The sequence below is a fragment of the Salvia splendens genome, chromosome 8 (assembly GCF_004379255.2).
Source record: "Salvia splendens isolate huo1 chromosome 8, SspV2, whole genome shotgun sequence".
In the NCBI taxonomy this organism is placed as follows: domain Eukaryota; kingdom Viridiplantae; phylum Streptophyta; class Magnoliopsida; order Lamiales; family Lamiaceae; genus Salvia; species Salvia splendens.
Window position 1 is genome coordinate 18,908,889 of NC_056039.1, and position 17,764 is coordinate 18,926,652.

A 17,764-nucleotide genomic window follows, 5' to 3' on the forward strand; every position below is an offset into this window, starting at 1 on the left:
ATCGATAAATGTATTTTGGGCATGAGTTCACTGAGTGCATCAAGTACTCAGCCCCTGCATATGTTTTCCCTATGTGCAGGTTGAGCGAGGACGGGAGGCGGAGGATGTTGAGCATTTGGACAAAGATAGGATTCAATAAACGTTCCGGTTACTATTGTGTCTTCATATACAGTAGTAGCTAACTCTCAAATGCTTCCGCTATGCCAAGTTTTAAGAATTTCTTTGTTTTCCTTTGAATTGTCAAACTATGTCATTCACGTCATGTACCTTCGGGATTTGAAACTTTGGTTGATACTCGGTCAAGACTCCGCGCTTCTTAAATCCACTGGATCACTAGGTCCAGGAACTCAAGAAACACAGAGTGTTTCTGTCATTGGACACACTCGACTCCCCTTCAACAATTAAATCCCTCAACCCCAAATACTATGGATTAGTATAGGGAAGCGGGGTCGATCCAACGAAGATGGATTCGTGAAGTAGTGCTAGAGACTCTGGAAACAAGCGGCTGCTGCCACGCAAAGGGTTGAGAATTTTACCTAACTCTAGTCCTAGGCACGAAATGTAAATGCTAGACCTAGGAAACTGTAAACACACTGACAACAAACATCGTCATGATCGCGAGGTATTAAAATCACTTCCTAGACCGTGTAAACGATTCACAAATTAAGACTAGACAGAGAGAATAAAAGCAGTGGGGACCACGACTCCAAATATAGCAAGTACGGTAAAAGCTGCAAACAACCGACTCATGCCCTGACTAACAACGACATATATTTCCCTAACCGACTCAAGTACGTAAATGGAGAAAACAGAGCACGTACCTAGATTCAAACAGAATATAGAAATCAGGACGCCAGAAACTTGCTACGAATCGGAAATACATCAGATCGACATAAACTAGGCGAAGCGAAATGAAAACACGTAAACTAGGCATGAAATTAAATCAACACTGCTCAGATTCACGTTGAGTGCTCAATCCACTCCGGATCCAAGCCACCCGAACTCAACAACCATCAAAATCAACTCCATAACTCCGATTCTTACACATCTGCTCCGATCAACTCCGAATTCCAACAATCACAGACAATCCTACAATATCAGCAAGACAAAACCCCGATTCATCCACAAACAAACTCTATTCTCTCAGATCTAACCACGAACCTGCAATAATCCGCGAAAACAACCAACTCCAACAATTCCAACTCCAGAATTCAAGTAAACACAATCAACAAACAGAAATCAACACAATCAACATAAGTGAAAACGAAACTTGCATTAAGATAAGAGAAATATTCAGCAAAGTACGAAACGGAAATTAAATTGTTTCTTCGCCCCACAGAAGGACGGTGTTACAACCCAATCGAGAACGTGAGAAAGCTAGATGTGAACCCAAGTTGCGTCACCCTGAATCTCTCCTCCAAAAGAACCCAAGTGTATGAAAAGTGAACTAAGTTACAAGCTGTTAGCGAGGCCTCCAACCGAGAAGGTCCCTCCAGCTTGCATGCTTCTTCCTTTTATAGATGCGGACATAGCCTTCTAGAGTCTTCGTAGAAATCCCTATTCTACCCTTCAACTCCGAGGCTTCCTCCGTCAAGCAATTCTCTTCATAATGTCCACTCTTTCGCCAGTTTCCTAGGACCATGCAAGCGTCCTCTTCCTTTCCTGGATCAAGCGAAAACCTTCACACACCTGACTTTTAACATGCGTTAGACCCAGCGTTTTCATGAAATAAAATCCCTAGACCGATGCATGAAATTGGCCTTATCAGTTTATAGAAGGATTCTCCAAGATAGCGAGGCCAATGACCCAACAACTCAAGAAGGGGGTGAAAGTCAATTGGACCCCGGAGTGTGAGACAAGTTTTCAGCTTTTGAAGAAGAAACTGACCACTGCACCAATCTTAACTGTGCCAGAGCCTGGAATGAGTTACGTGGTCTACACTGACGCTTCGAAGGTGGGACTAGGATACGTGTTGATGCAGAACAACAAAGTGATCGCCCACGCATCACGACAATTTAGACCGCACGAGTTGAACTACCCAACCCACGACTTGGACCTAGTAGCAGCAGTACATGCCCTAAAGATTTGGAGGCACCATCTCTACGGAGTTCGATGTGAAATCTTTACGGAGCACAAGAGCCTGGAATATTTCATCGAGCAGAGAGATTTGAACCTGCGGCAGCGAAGATGGCTCGAATTAGTAAATGACTAAGTTGTGGCATCAACTACCACCCTGGCAAAGCCAATGTAGTGACAGATGCTTTGAGCCGAAGGAACCATTCGCAACTAGCTGATTTTCTGACGGAAGAGGAAAGTCTAATACGAGAGTTTAGTAAAATGCATTTGGAAGTGGTAAGGGCACCTAAAACAATGGAAGGCCGAATTGCCACCTTAGTGGTCGAACCTAATCTAAGAACGAGAATCGTTGCAGCACAATGGATGGATACGAAACTTGAAGAAATTCGAATTGAAGCGAGAACTGGCAAATCTGAAAGTTTTAGTGAGGAGTCCGACAACGCCCTCACTTTGGAAGGGATACTGTGCGTACCAAACGATGTGGAACTCAAGAATGAGATCATGAGTGAAGCTCATGAGACTCCATACACCGCTCACCCAGGAAGCACGAAGATGTATCAAGACTTGAAAAAAAAAATCCTTTTGGTGGAAAGGCATGAAGAGAGACATAGCGGCATTGTGGAGCGCTGCTTAGCCTGCCAGCAAGTGAAGGCTCTACATCAACGACCGTACGGAAAGTTGCAACCACTAGAAATTCTCGAGTGGAAATGGGAGCACATCGCCATGGATTTTGTGACGGCATTACCAAAGACGCAAAATGGGATTACTGCCATATGGGTAACTATAGACCGACTCACTAAGTGTGCGCATTTCATACCGATTCCCGTAATGCCTGGATCGAGCAAGCTAGCTGAGATCTACATAAAGGAAATAGTGCGACTGCATGGAGTCCCAGTGACAATCACGTCCGACCGTGACTCGAAATTCACTTCAAGATTTTGGATGAGTCTGCAACACGAGCTTGGAACTTGATTGAATTTTAGCACGACGCTTCACCCGCAGACCGATGGACAATCCGAGATGGCGATCCAAACTCTAGAGGACATGTTGAGAACCGTGGTGCTCGACCGTGGAGGAAGTTGGGAATCAGTGCTACCGCTGATCGAATTCACTTACAACAACAGTTTTCAAGCAACGATAACCATTGCGCCGTACGAAACCTTGTATGGAAGAAAGCGTAGATCGCCGCTCTATTGGGATGAAGTTGGCGAACGAAGAGTACTTGGACCTGATGCAGTTAAAGAAATGATTAAAATTGTTAGACAAATTCGCAAAAAGATCAAAGAAGCTCAGGACAAAAAAAATCGTACGCGGATGTCCGGCGAACCGACTGCAATTTCAAGCCAACGACAAAGTTTCCCTCAAAGTATCCCCGTCAAAAAGGATAACGCGTTTTGGTGTCAAGGGAAAGTTGAGACCACGATTTATCAGGCCTTATGAAATTCTAGAAGGAGTAGGACCCGTTGCGTACCGATTGGCGCTACCGCCAAGCCTTGGAAACATGCACAACGTCTTTCACGTGTCGCAATTGCGGAAATATGTGTTTGATCCGAAGCACGTGATTCACTCAGAAGAAGTTGCTTTGAACTCGCTACGAGGAGAGACCCCAAATGATCCTGGACCGAAAGGTTCATAATTTGAGAAATAAGTCTATTGCTTGCGTAAAAGAACTGTGGACAAACCACGGGCACGAAGAAGCCACGTGGGAGCTTGAGGACAAGATGATGGATTTGTACCCAGAACTCTTCCCATGAAGGTACCAAATTTCGGGACGAAATTTCTTTTAAGAGTGGTAGGATGTAACGCCCCACTTTCTGAACCCTAATTTTTGAACCATGAAATTTTGCATTTAATGCTTTTAATGCCGTGAAGTACGCAAATTAAATGATGAGAGAATTAATTGCTTGATTTCTATGTGACCTAATTTTGTTTTGGAGTTGAGATGTGGGTGGAATAGTCAATCGTGTTGAATTATGACGTGACTGTTTGAATAATTGATGCGGGGTAAAATATATTGTGGTAAATTATTTTTTCTAAGGGTGATTGAGATTAAATAGGATCATCAATAATTACCTTGCCCAATTTATTTGAAATTTTCGACCACTCCTATTTAATGGAGAGGGATTCTATTTTTCTTGGATTTAATTATTTGTTTGGCATAATTATCCAAATTAAATCCAAAGCCAATTATTCTTTATTTTCTTCATGAGGAAAGTCGACCCCCATGCTTGCCCCATGGAGATTTCGAAAATCTCCTAATTGTGGAGAGGATGAATTATTCATTATACTAATTGATCCCCTATTTATTCCCTCCCATGAATAAATTCAAATATCCTAGCAAATCTTGCCTTATCTTGTTCAATTAAAGATTTGAAATTTATTCCTTGTGGAAGAAGCATAATTTACGCCACTTCCCTATTTTTTTATTGAGAGAATTATTATTTTATTATGCTCCGTAATATTTTATTCTACTCCGTGAAATACCAAATAAAATCATTGGCTAATTAAATAGCCAAGATTTCAAAATCTCTCCACCAAATTCGCGCCAATTCCCACTCCCTCATATCTTCCCCAAATCTTTATTTAATTGTAGGATATTTTATTCCTAACTCTATAAATAAGAGATTAAACCAAACCCTAACCCTAGCCCCCACAATTTCACACGCCTACTCCCTCTCTCACATGCCCATTCTCTCTTCTCCACTCCTCCCACACTTGTTCTTCTACTCTACTCAAGATCCTTTCGATTCGCCAAGAGTTGGTTGAAGAAACAAGAGTTATATTCATTTCTACCGATTGTTTCGTTCAAGAAAGGTAATCAAACCTATATTCTTCATTCATATCCATCTAAACATTCTTTTGACTCCCTCATGCATATAGTGAGTGTAGGGATTTCAAATCTAAGGATTTAATCGGTGGGAATTTATATTTGTATGTGTGTATGCGTTTTGAATGAAATTGTATGAAGATTTAATGAATCATTGGTGAATGATGTATGATTATATGAAAACATGAGTGTGAGGACTCTTTTAAGCATGTTTGTGTGTTAAAACCATGAAAAGGTTGTGTTTGAATGAATGGGGATGAAACCCTAATTCAAATTTTTAAGCATTGAAAACTGTGGATTCGGACAGTAGATTCCGACATGATTTTGACCGAACAAATGAACTCCTTTTTATTCGATTCTTTTTTCTCAGTAAACTTCATGATGGCGTCTGTGTTGTATGGGAATTTCAACTCATTTTGGATAAAAGATGAATATTTGGTGAATTTTTGAAGTTGACTGCGCAATTCTGCCGGAAAATATTTTCTCGACCAGTAGGTTACGTTTTCGATTTGACTGACCTTAAAAGGTTATTTTGACATGAATTTTTAACTGGAAGTTATTTGATGAGTCTACTGCGTTGTAGTAAAATTTTAGCCCCAACGGAAGTTGGGTGAGTTTTTAATAATTTTTATAAAATGATTGCGCAGTGCTGCCAGATTTCTATCTTTACATAAACAACTATGTTGTTATAAGTGATATACATGATATATATACGTGATGACGTGATGGGTTATTCAAAGATGGGAAAAAAGGGGAACGTTAGGGACATGCATAATATTAAGTCGATGTTTGTGACTGATTGATAATATATATTATCTAAATGTGATAACTCGTGCGCGAAGCGTGATAACAAAGCGAAAGCAGTACTTGAAATCTAAACGGTCGAGGTGGGCTTTCTTTTAAATAAGGACGATGTCCTAAGTATTTTACCGATTAGAATGGAATTGTGTTTATCATGCCTTGTTTGGTTTTAACGTGCCTATCTGATGTGGCTTTTGCCACTATTATTTAAATCGAATTCAGGTCCTCGTAGAGCCGCAAACTCTACTTGGATTAGTGCACACCTATGGTAGACTGTGTGCTAGCGTACGGGCTGGCCGGTCTAGTGGCTTGGTTTGTGGCCACATTCCAAGTCATGTATTGGCATATATGGTTGACGTCTATGGGAAAATGACTGCGCAGTTGCTATTTTAAACAATGGAAAATATTTTGGGTGCCTCAGGCCTTTCTAAAGCTCAAACCCCGATGGTTACTTACGTATGGCATGATAACATATACTCTTATTTAAAATGTTTTCGGCATGAGCCACTGAGTATTTTTATAGTACTCAGCCCTGCATGTGTTTTCCCTATGTGCAGGTTGAGCGGCGACAAGCGGTTGGTGGTGTTGAGCAGAATTAATAATATACTATGGTTGTTTTGAAACTCCGAGTGTCGTTGTGTCTTCACACATGACTTCATTCTTCTCTTGGATGCTTCCGCTGTGATATTTTCTTTACTTATTCTTATTTAACTATGAAACTGTTTGTTGGGATGTTTGAAAACTTATTATCTTTTGAATAAATGCTAAACCTTTAGTCTTTTTATTTATTAAACTTAAATTCTTGGTCAGACTTTTATTGAAACCCTAGTCTTCTATGTCTGTTCATTAAGTCCTTTTAATCACGATCGCCCGCTTTTATTAACCCTAAAGGGCGGTCGTGACATGCATGGTGTACCAGTGACGATCACTTCGAATCGAGATTCAAAATTTACTTCTATAATTTGGATAAGCCTACAACGAGAGTTAGGCACTCAGCTGAACTTCAGTGCAACATTTTATCCACAGATGGACGGACAGTCCGAAAGATAATTCAACCGTTAGAAGATAAGTTGAGAGCCATAGTGCTCGACCGTCGAGTAAGCTGGGCGCCAGTACTTCCACTTATAGAGTTCGCCTACAACAACAGTTACCAGGAAACCATCAATATGGCCCCATATGAAGCACTTTATGGGAAGAAGTGTAGATCACCACTTTTTGGGATGAAGTTGGTGAGAGAAGAATTCTCGGACCAGACTCGGTAGAGGAAATGATAGAAATAGTCCGACAGATCCGAGAGAGGATCAAAGAAGCTCAAGATAGACAGAAATCTTACGCAGATACTAGAACCGAGTTACAGTTCCAATCGGGAGACAAAGTCTTTCTGAAAGTATCCCCGTCGAAAGGGATAACTAGATTCGGCGTCAAGGACAAGCTAAAACCACATTTCATCGGACCCCATGAGATCCTAGAAATCGTCGGCCCTGCGACATACTGATTAGCACTTCCACCAAGTTTTGGAAAGGTGCACAATGTGTTTCACGTGTCACAATTGAGAAAATAGGTGTTCGATCCCAAACACATAGTACACGAATAAGAAATGGTGTTAGAACCAAATTTGAGCTATGAAGTAAAGCTAGAAGCAGTTCTAGACCAAAAAGTAAATGAATTGAGATATAAAGCTATTGTAACAGTGAAAGTCCTATGAAAGCACCACGGCCGCGAGGAGGCGACGTGGGAGCTTGAGGACCAGATGAAAGAGAAATACCCAGAGCTTTTTTACTGACCGAGACAAAATTTCGGGATTAAATTTTTGTTAAGGAGGGTAGAATGTAATCGCCGCGATCTAAATTCTCAGAATTCAGACTAGAAATTTAAAGAAGAAAGACGAAAGAGTATTGGTTCAATTCTTGAGAAAACAAAAAAAAAACTGAACATTTAGTATCGAGATAAGTCTTAAATTACAGATGTTGACAAAGAAAAACAAAGGAAACGAAATACACATGAAATATTACAGAGACTTGTTTACATATTAAAGAAAATGAGAAAATTACGAGTAAGAACCCTATCTCTTTACAAATGAAACTACTAGCTTCGTGCCTTCCCTCTTAGCTTGGATTTTGGTCCGATTGTGCCGACAGCCCGATGAGCCGAGTGTTAGGGTTTGTATACTAGAAATCACCTTTCGAGTGATTGAATACTGTAAAACTCTAATAATTATTTTCCAATGAATGCAAAAGATTATTTTTGTCATAATGTTGTTATGTTTTACATTTAATGGATGTTTATTGCATATTTAAATGTATAAGCGAACATAACATAAGTCTAAGTCTAAGTCTTTGTTCTAGTAGACCGGTTTTGGGTTGCGCTCAATTTAAGGTACGCGGTCAGTTCTAAACAAAGAAAAATAAGAATTTCACAACCCAGATAGACCTAGACTACCTATCGTGAAAGGTTGCAATGTCAGTCCGATTATTTCAAAGCCTTATTGAAATATGATGTTGTTGGTGTGGTATAGCACTGAATGGATCTAACAGCAAGACGAGTCTTTATGCTATCTACTGAAAGACGATGTCTTGATAATTAATTTCTTAATCAATGTACGTTAGCATTGAGCATACGATATTGAGTATCTACTACTTTGACTTACCAAAGGTGCGGATTTTTCGTCACCCAATGATCCAGGTATATTGGGTAGTGGTGATCATTGTCTAGCGGTGCTAGGATTGCTATTATGTTGAATCGTACGCGACGAGAGTCTCGTTTGATAACATCCACAAGAGGAGCTCGAAACAAGGTTTTATTATCGGAGCCTAGCTAGTTGGAGTTTAATTACTCTATGAATAATAAATAAGAGTTTCTTGCTAAGTCCACTCTTGGAAAATAAAATATGTTAATTAATTAAGTTCATAGCAGACATTAATTAATTAATGGATGTTTATATCTTAAGCGCGGGAAATGAATTAAACAAATAAAAGGAAACCCGAAATACTTGTAATTTCGGATTTGGAAAGGCAGTGCAATATTACTTCTGTAGTGGCTGCTTGTAATTTTTGAATATAAGCTTATATTAAATTGTGGGTTCAATTTAATTAGTAAAAAGCTAATTGGGTAATATAAACAGGAGAATAAAGGAGACAGAAATAATAATTATCATTGCTAGAATTTTCGTCCCCCTCTAGAAAGAGAGAGAATTCGAAAATTGCTCCCTCCGTGAGCTGAGTTCTGTCTTCATTATTCGAGTCCTAGTATTCTGGTGAAATTTTCCCACACAAATATCAATATACAGTCCGGGACACCAGTCAGAAGATCAGAGGTCGAGTACTGAAGATCTTAACGTGGAGACGGAGCAAGCCATCATCGATTCTTGATTGAATCAACGAGGTAAATTGGTTAATTCTGTAGTGAGCATGTTTTAGGGATTTTATATGCTAAAGCATGTTTTAATTCAAGTTATAAGCATGATACATGTGATAATTACGCGAATAGAATTTATCTAAATAATCTGCTAAATATATCAATTTTATGTGATTGGAACTTTTGCACTCTTCCGCTGCCAACCCCTCAATTGGTATCAGAGCCAGTCTTTGGCTCTAATTATTTGGATTTAAATTTTGCGAAATTCATGTATGCATGTATTATTTGATTGTGAAGCATGTTCATGGTGTTTTGTTTAATTTATCATGCATGATGAACTCAAGAACTATCGAATCAAAGAACTTGAATTACTCGATCGTACGAGACGTGCGATCCTTCGGCGCTCGCGCCGAGACGGATTGCACCACACGCGCTCATGAAATAGGGTTGTCGATTGAGTGGGAGCCGAGGGATCGCGATCACGGGGCGACGCGCAGTCGAGCGTTGGCTCAAGCGCGACGTCGGCCGAGACCGCAAACCCCAGGCTTCCCCCGCACCAAGGCCGACGTGAAGGCTGGCACTGAGTGGTGGTTCGTCCGAGAACCACCGAGACACCAGGCGCCGAGAGATGGAACCCTAGACAGAAGGAAGGGTGGTCGGAGCTGGCCGAGAGCGGGCGCGCCACCTCGACGGCTCGGATGGCCGAGACGGGCGTCGAGACGCTGGCCGAGAGGCGCGCACCGCCGCGTGCACGCCTGGCCGAGAAGCGTCGACACCAGATGGATCAACGCGCCGAGACGGGCGGGGCGTACCTGGCCGAAAGGAGAGGCACCGACGTGCACGCTCCTGGCCGAGAGGATGCGACACCCGACGAGCCAGTCGGAAGAGACACTGGCGCGCCACCTGTGTGCCACGGCCGAGACGCTTTATGCGTCGTGATCAGATGACGAATTCATCGGATTTTCATCGTTCATCGTTTGTGGGAACCTCGTACGATGAGATAACGATGAAAGATTATTTTAATAATTATTTAATTATTTTATTAAAAGATATCATTAAAATATTATTATTTAATGGAAATAAAATCTTTTTGAACGATTTACCTAGATTTTAGGAATATTTTTATTATTATCTATATCTATGGAAATAAATAATATTATTTTATTCCTAGATGATATGGATGATAATAATTTAATAGTTTCCTAATATTAATCTATATTTTAGGAATATTTTTATTATTTTCTATATCTATGGAAATAAATAATATTATTTTATGCCTAGATGATATGGATGAGAATAATTTAATAGTTTCCTAATAATTATATATCTAGAATCCTAATTATGATAGATATGTATGAATACATTAAATAATAAATCTTATCTTCCTAATCTTAAACACGGAAATAATTTGATTTAAATTTTTCATGTTGTATTAAGAATTAAATAATTTAATTATTTTAGATATATCTTATAGTAGACATGAATAAGAATTAAATACTGGAACATTATTTTCTTAATGGAAGACGCCAATTAAATATAAAGGATTCAATTATCCACCGTATTAAATATCAACAGAATTTAATTAAGCCTTAAACTGCCTCAAGGCTAAGGATAATTGAATAAAAACCATAACCCAAAATAACTAAGCTGTAATTACGAACTCAACGTTTGTATATGGTCTCCACCAATTGGTCTGTAATTTATGAAGTTGTTTCAAATATTATCGCCACCTGCACTGTGGGGACAATAATCCTAGGAAATAGCGAGTTCATAAGGTGGACTTCTCAAATATAAATAGTATAAACTAGAATGTGGTTTCCAATATTATCGCCACCTGCACTGTGGGGACAATAATCCTAAGAAACTACGAGATTCAGAGGTTCACACAGAATTTATGGGATAGCTTGATCTTGTTAGCAGCGCATGAGCATTGTTATGGGAGTGTGTTGTAAAAATGAGACTCTATAATGCTAAAGAGGTGGTATTGCTTAGGCAACATTAGGCGGCCATGCCACTCTGTGGTCTCTGGACTATTCGTCGGTGTTGTGACTAGTAAAAATTGTAAGATTTTAATGCGTATTAACTTCCTCTGGAGGATACAAAATTTTAATTTTACAGTTGTAAGATTTTGAAAAGTTTTATGGTTAATCAAATCAAATCTTACATAAGTTTATGACAAATGGTAAATATTCTGTTTTGCAGTGCAAATCAAATCGTCAATATGTCGTTCAATCCTCTTTCTGCAATACTTAAAGAAAACAAACTCGAGGGCCAAAATTACATAGAATGGAAATAAATTTTGGACATCGTTCTCACAGCAGATGAGTACATCTTTGTACTCACAACCCCGCGACCTCCAGTACCACCAGCTAACGCTGCGGCAGGAGTCAGAGATGCACACAGACGGTGGCATAAGACGAATGAGATGGCTAAGTGCTATATGTTGGCATCTATGTCATCAGTACTCACGCATCAGCATTCAGCCATGGAAACTGCCGCCGAGATCATGCAGAATCTCAATAATCTTTTTGGTACTCAGAATCGAACGGCTAAGTCTCAAGCCTTTCGGAGTATCATGTCGAAGACAATGAAGGAAGGCTCGTCTGTGAGGGACCACGTCCTCGAGATAATGGGCCACCTCAACCAAATTGAGGTCTTGGGAGGGACGATCGATCCTGAGTCCCAGGTGACAATTATCCTTCAGAGTCTTCCCCCTAGCTTCCAGCAGTTCAAGCTCAACTTCGAGATGAACAAAAGAAACTACACCTTGGCAGAGCTGTTGACTAAACTTCAGTCGGCAGAGGACCTTATGGTCCAGGCTAAGGCGGCCATGATGACTTCGGCGCCTCGTTCCTCTGGCTTCAAGCCTAGCGCAGGAAAAAGGCAGGCACCGAACTCAGGACCGGCCAAGATAGCTAAGGGAAAGAAGAAGAAGAGGGCAAACAAGAAGCCCATGGGGAAGTGTTTCAAGTGCGGAGAGAAGGGGCATTGGAAGCCAGATTGTCCTAAAAAGGGCAAGGCTACAGGTATGCACCAAGCTTTAGTAGTCGAGTCATGTTTGGCTTCGACATCTACTTGCACTTGGGTTATTGACACTGGAGCCACTAATCATATTTGTTTTGATCCTGACTTAATGCAGGTGACAAGACGGCTACGTGATCGTGAGATCAAGGTCCAGCTGGGCGACGCTATAAAAGTGGCGGCCGTAGCAGTGGAAGACATTTATTTGCATTTTAGTAGTGATAGATTTTTGATTTTGAAGAATGTTTTGTTGATACCTTCTTTTAGAAGAAATTTAATTTCAGTTTCTAAATTAGTTTTTGATGGATATTCGATTTCTTTTAGTCACAATTGCGTTATTAAGAAAGATAGTTCTTATATCTGTCGTGGTTTCATGGAAAACAATCTGTACACAATCACATCTACACAGTTTAATAATCGCAAATCATAACTTAATACAACATCGAAAATTTCAAAGAAACGAAAGGAACCTTCAAGTTCAATGAACGAAACGTACTTATGGCATCTTAGACTTGGTCATGCCAATGAAAGGAGGATCCATTCTCTTGTTAAACAAGACCTTATTAAAGGTCTAGAGGAGGAACCTTTTCATAAGTGTGAGTCATGCTTAGAAGGCAAGTTGACCAAGAGGCCTTTTCAGGCTAAGGGCAATAGGGCCAAGGAAGTACTTGAGCTCGTTCATTCCGATGTATGTGGACCAATGTCTACTGAGGCAAGAGGTGGTTTTTGATACTTCATCACATTTATTGATGACTTCTCAAAAATTGGATACGTCTATTTGATGCGCCACAAGTCAGAGTCTTTTGATAAGTTCAAGGACTTTAAGACTCTTGTGGAGAAGTATCATGGTAAGAGTATCAAAAGCCTACGATCTGATCGTGGAGGCGAGTACCTCAGTGCTGAGTTTTTGGACTACTTGTCGGAGTCGGGAATTGAATCCCAACTGACTGCGCCGGGCACACCTTAGCAGAACGGCGTGGCTGAAAGAAGGAACAAGACCTTATTGAACATGGTCCGATCGATGATGAGTTATGCACGGCTACCTGCTTCGTTTTGGGGACATGCCTTTCTTTCTGCAAGCCATATTTTAGACAATTTACCGTCAAAATCTGTACCTACTACTCCTTATGAGTTGTGGACTGGGCGCAAGCCCAATCTAGCACATCTCAAGATTTGGGGTTGCCCGGCTCATGTTTTGGAAAAGGATCCATCTAAGCTAGGATCAAGGACGGAGGTATGTTTGTTTATAGGGTACCCCAGAGGAACGAAATCTTATGAATTATTTAGTCTCCGAGATAAGAAAGTTATTGTGAGCACTCACGCAACATTCTTAGAGGAAGACTATGTAATGAATCATAAACCCAGCAGTGAAGTGGCTCTTGATGAGCTAACTTCTGTCACAAATTCCTTTAACCAAGAACGAGTACCAAGTGTACAAACAATTCCAGAAACTTCAACTTCTATTCCAAGAATTGTAGTGCCGCGCCGCAATGGGAGGGTCTCACATGAGCCCGAAAGATACATTGGTTTGGGGGAATCTATGGATCACTCCTCAGACAGCAATGTATTGGATCCCTGGAACTTTGCGGAAGCGCAGGCAGATGTCGATCATTGCGTCAGAGAACCACTTGGCAGATCCTTTTACAAAGGCATTGGCGGTAAAACCGTTCGAGGGCCACGTTGAAGGGATGTGAGTTCGACTCATTCAAGACCTCAACTCGCTTTCAGTATAAGTGGGAGAAATTTGACGTGTGCACACTGTTTTGTATACTCGAAAGCTGTTTTGAGTATAAGTGGGAGATTGTTAGGGTTTGTATACTATAAATCACCTTTCGAGTGATTGAATACTATAATTATTTTTGTCACAATGTTGTTATGTTTTACATTTAATGGATGTTTATTGCATATTTAAATGTATAAGCGAACATAACATAACATAAGTCTAAGTCTTTGTTCTAGTAGACCGGTTGTGGGCTGTGCTCAATTTAAGGTATGCGGACAGTTCTGAACAAAGAAAAATAAGAATTTCACAACCCAGATAGACCTAGACTACCTATCGTGAAAGGTTGCAATGTTAGTCCGATTATTTCTAAGCCTTATTGAAATATGATGACGTTGGTGTGGTATAGCAATGAATGGATCTAACAGCAAGACGAGTCTTTTTGCTATCTACTGAAAGACGAGGTCTTGATAATTAATTTCTTAATCAATGTACGTTAGCATTGAGCATACGATATTGAGTATCTACTACTTTGACTTACCAAAGGTGCGGGTTTTTCGTCACCCAACGATCCATGTATATTAGGTAGTGGTGATCATTGTCTAGCGGTGCTATGATTGCTATTATGTTGAATCGTGCACGAGAAGAGTCTCGTTTGATAACATCCACAAGAGGAGCTCGAAACAAGGTTTTATTATTCGGAACCTAGCTAGTTGGAGTTTAATTACTCTATGAATAATAAATAAGAGTTTCTTGCTAAGTCCACTCTTGGAGCATAAAATATGTTAATTAATTAAGTCCATAGCAGACATTAATTAATTAATGGATGTTTCTATCTTAAGCGCGGGAAATGAATTAAACAAATAAAAGGAAACCCGGAATACTTGTAATTTCGGATTTGGAAAGGCAGTGCAATATTACTTCTGTAGTGGCTGCTTGTAATATTCCAATATAAGCTTATATTAAATTGTGGGTTCAATTTAATTAGTAAAAAGCTAATTGGGTGAGGCCATGTCCAAATTCTTCCTTAGATCCCTGACTGGGCCCCATATGTGACTTAATATAAATAGGAGAATAAAGAAGACAGAAATAATAATTATCATTGCTAGAATTTTCGTTCCCCTCTAGAAAGAGAGAGAATTCGAAAATTGCTCCCTCTGTGAGCTGAGTTATGTCTTCATTATTCGAGTTCTAGTATTCTGGTGAGATTTGCCCACACAAATATCAGTATACAGTCCGGGACACCAGTTAGAGGATCAGAGGTCGAGTACTGAAGATCTTCACGTGGAGACGGAGCAAGCCGTCATCGATTCTTGATTGAATCAACGAGGTAAATTAACTAATTCCGTAGTGAGCATGTTTTAGGGATTTTATATGTTAAAGCATGTTTTAATTCAAGTTATGAGCATTATACATGTGATAATTACGCGAATAGAATTTGTCTAATTAATCTGCTAAATAGATCAATTTTATGTGATCGGAAATTATGCACGCTTCCGCTGCCAACCCCTTCCGCTGCCATGTGGCATACAGATTAGCACTTCCACCGAGTTTTGGAAAGGTGCACAATGTGTTTCACGTGTCACAATTGAGGAAATAGGTGTTCCATCCCAAACACATAGTACACCAATAAGAAATGGTGTTAGAACCAAATTTGAGCCATGAAGTAAAGCTAGAAGCAGTTCTAGACCGAAATGTAAAAGAATTGAGAAATAAAGATATTGTAACAGTGAAAGTCCTACGGAAGCACCACGGCCGCGAGGAGGAGAGGTGGGAGCTTGAGGACCAGATGAAAGAGAAATACCCAGAGCTTTTTGCCTGACTGAGACAAAATTTCGGGACGAAATTTTTGTTAAGGAGGGTAGAATGTAATAGCCGCTATCTAAATTCTCAGAATTTAGACTAGAAATTTAAAGAAGAAAGACGAACGAGTATTGGTTCAATTCTTGAGTAAACAAAAAAAAACTCAACATTTAGTATCGAGATAAGTCTTAAATTACAGATGTTGACAAAGAAAAACAAAGGAAACGAAATACACATGAAATATTACAGAGACTTGTTTACATGTTAAAGAAAATGAGAAAATTACGAGTAAGAACCCTATCTCTTTACAAATGAAACTACTAGCTTCGAGCCTTCCCTCTTAGCTTGGATTTCGGTCCGATTGTGCCGACAGCCCAATGAGCCGAGACGTCCAGGGAACCCGCTCTCGGTAGTTAGCCATGACCTCTGCCAAACCAAACAAAATCAAAGAGGAATTCCATGCTTCATAGAAGAGAAAAGGGGCAGCGGGACCCCTCCGGGAGGAGTACGAAAGGCTCACCAATTGGGACAGCCTGCAGTAGTGCAACTCCTGCACATCTCCAGCCCATGTCCAGCCGCTACGAGCCAAGAAAAGGGGCACAACTACAACTGCTCTACAGAGCTTCAACTGCAGAGATTCAGTTAACCACCTTACAGAGCTCAGTCCCTGCAAAAACCGTACCAAAAACTCAGATAGAGTGCTGCAAAGACAGGGGAATAAGGCCACTGCAGTAGAGTAGCAAATGAGGATGGAATCGCATTTATTTTTACGAGTACATGCCCTGCCTTGCTGCAGGAGGATCAGCCGACATACAATCAAAGTGGGGACCCTTTTCCCTGCACTAAACAACAGCTTTCAGTTACAGACCCTCTATATATGGAGATAACCCCTCGGTCTCACCCTCCTTCACCACCACATACCAATTAGCAAGATAATGCGTAGAGAGTGCGAGAGAGACAAGCCTAGGAGCAAGATACAAAGTGGTGAAAAAAAAGGTAACCTCCATATCCCTTTCTTTTCCTCAAACTCAAGCATGAATCACAACATTACATAGAGACACCACCACATAGAAACCTGATTTAGCATGCTAAATCTCAAGTAAATCAGTAGAAAAGAAAAAGACACCAAGCATGAAGAAATTTGGAGTTATATTACATGATGGAAAATGAGGAACAAAACGCTACTGCCACATGCTCAATATCTCAAATAATCTAAGGAATAACAATTAAAAATTTGCAAATGACGAAGGAGATTGAGTTGGGTTAGAGATAGCTTAGCTTTAGTCGGAACAACGATGGTGAGAGGGCGATGCCTCGAGCTTCGCCGAACAGCAACTGAGGCAGAGACCTCACCAGAGGACGACGAGCCTTGCTGGACTTCGGTAATGGTGCGCAAACGCCGAAAGTGAACGACGGCGACGGCAGCTCGACGGCGCTGAGAAGCCATGTAGTGACGGAGGTAAAGCGTGCGGTTGATGGTGGCGGCGGTTCCATCGAGGAGCGACGCCGTGGAGTGGAAAAGGCGACGCCTTCTTCCCACCGGTGACTCCGCCGCGAGAGGAAGAGGAGCGCCGCCGCCTCTGCACGATTTAGGCCTGCCTCTCGGTTCTGAAGAGAAGACGGCGAGAGATCGATGAATGTAGGTCTCGATTCGCCTGAGATGGTGGCACGCCTCGGTCAGGCGCGGCAGGGCGGCTACCTGTAATGTCGACGAGAGGAGGGAGAGAGATGGAGGAGTTAGGGATTTGAAATCAATTTGGGGGAGAAATTAGATTATAGAGAAAAGAAGAGAAGGATGAGAGACAGTCGACGGATGGGAGTATTTTATAAAAAAGATTTGGACTTTGCCATTTTTTTTAACCTCCACTTCTTTTATTTTGGGCCACACTTCCTTTATTCTAATTGGGCCTAGAAATTGAGTTTTAGCATTTGGGCCAAGAGTAAAAGAAAGAAGAAAAGGGAGTTGGACCCTTTTCATTTTAAGTAAATGGGTCACGCTTTTAAGAAAACAAAATGGGCCACTGCCTTAATAAAGTTTGGGGCCATGAAATCTAATTTTCTTTGAACATTGGAGAAATGTTAGTCATGATAACATGATGTCAAATAAATGATTTAAATTGGACTTTTATTATACCCGAGAAGTTCGGCCAGTTTCCGAATAA

The 17,764-nt window shown here is 40.7% G+C and overlaps 1 long non-coding RNA gene across 1 annotated transcript; it reads right to left on the reverse strand.

Annotated features, from left to right (window-relative positions):
• Nucleotides 1-15,733: 15,733 nt before the first annotated feature.
• LOC121745034 lies at nt 15,734-17,416 on the reverse strand. Its single transcript, XR_006038757.1, has 2 exons — nt 16,123-17,416; nt 15,734-16,028 (listed from the first exon to the last, which is right to left on the reverse strand). It is a non-coding gene; the product is annotated as an uncharacterized LOC121745034 (long non-coding RNA).
• Nucleotides 17,417-17,764: the final 348 nt, after the last annotated feature.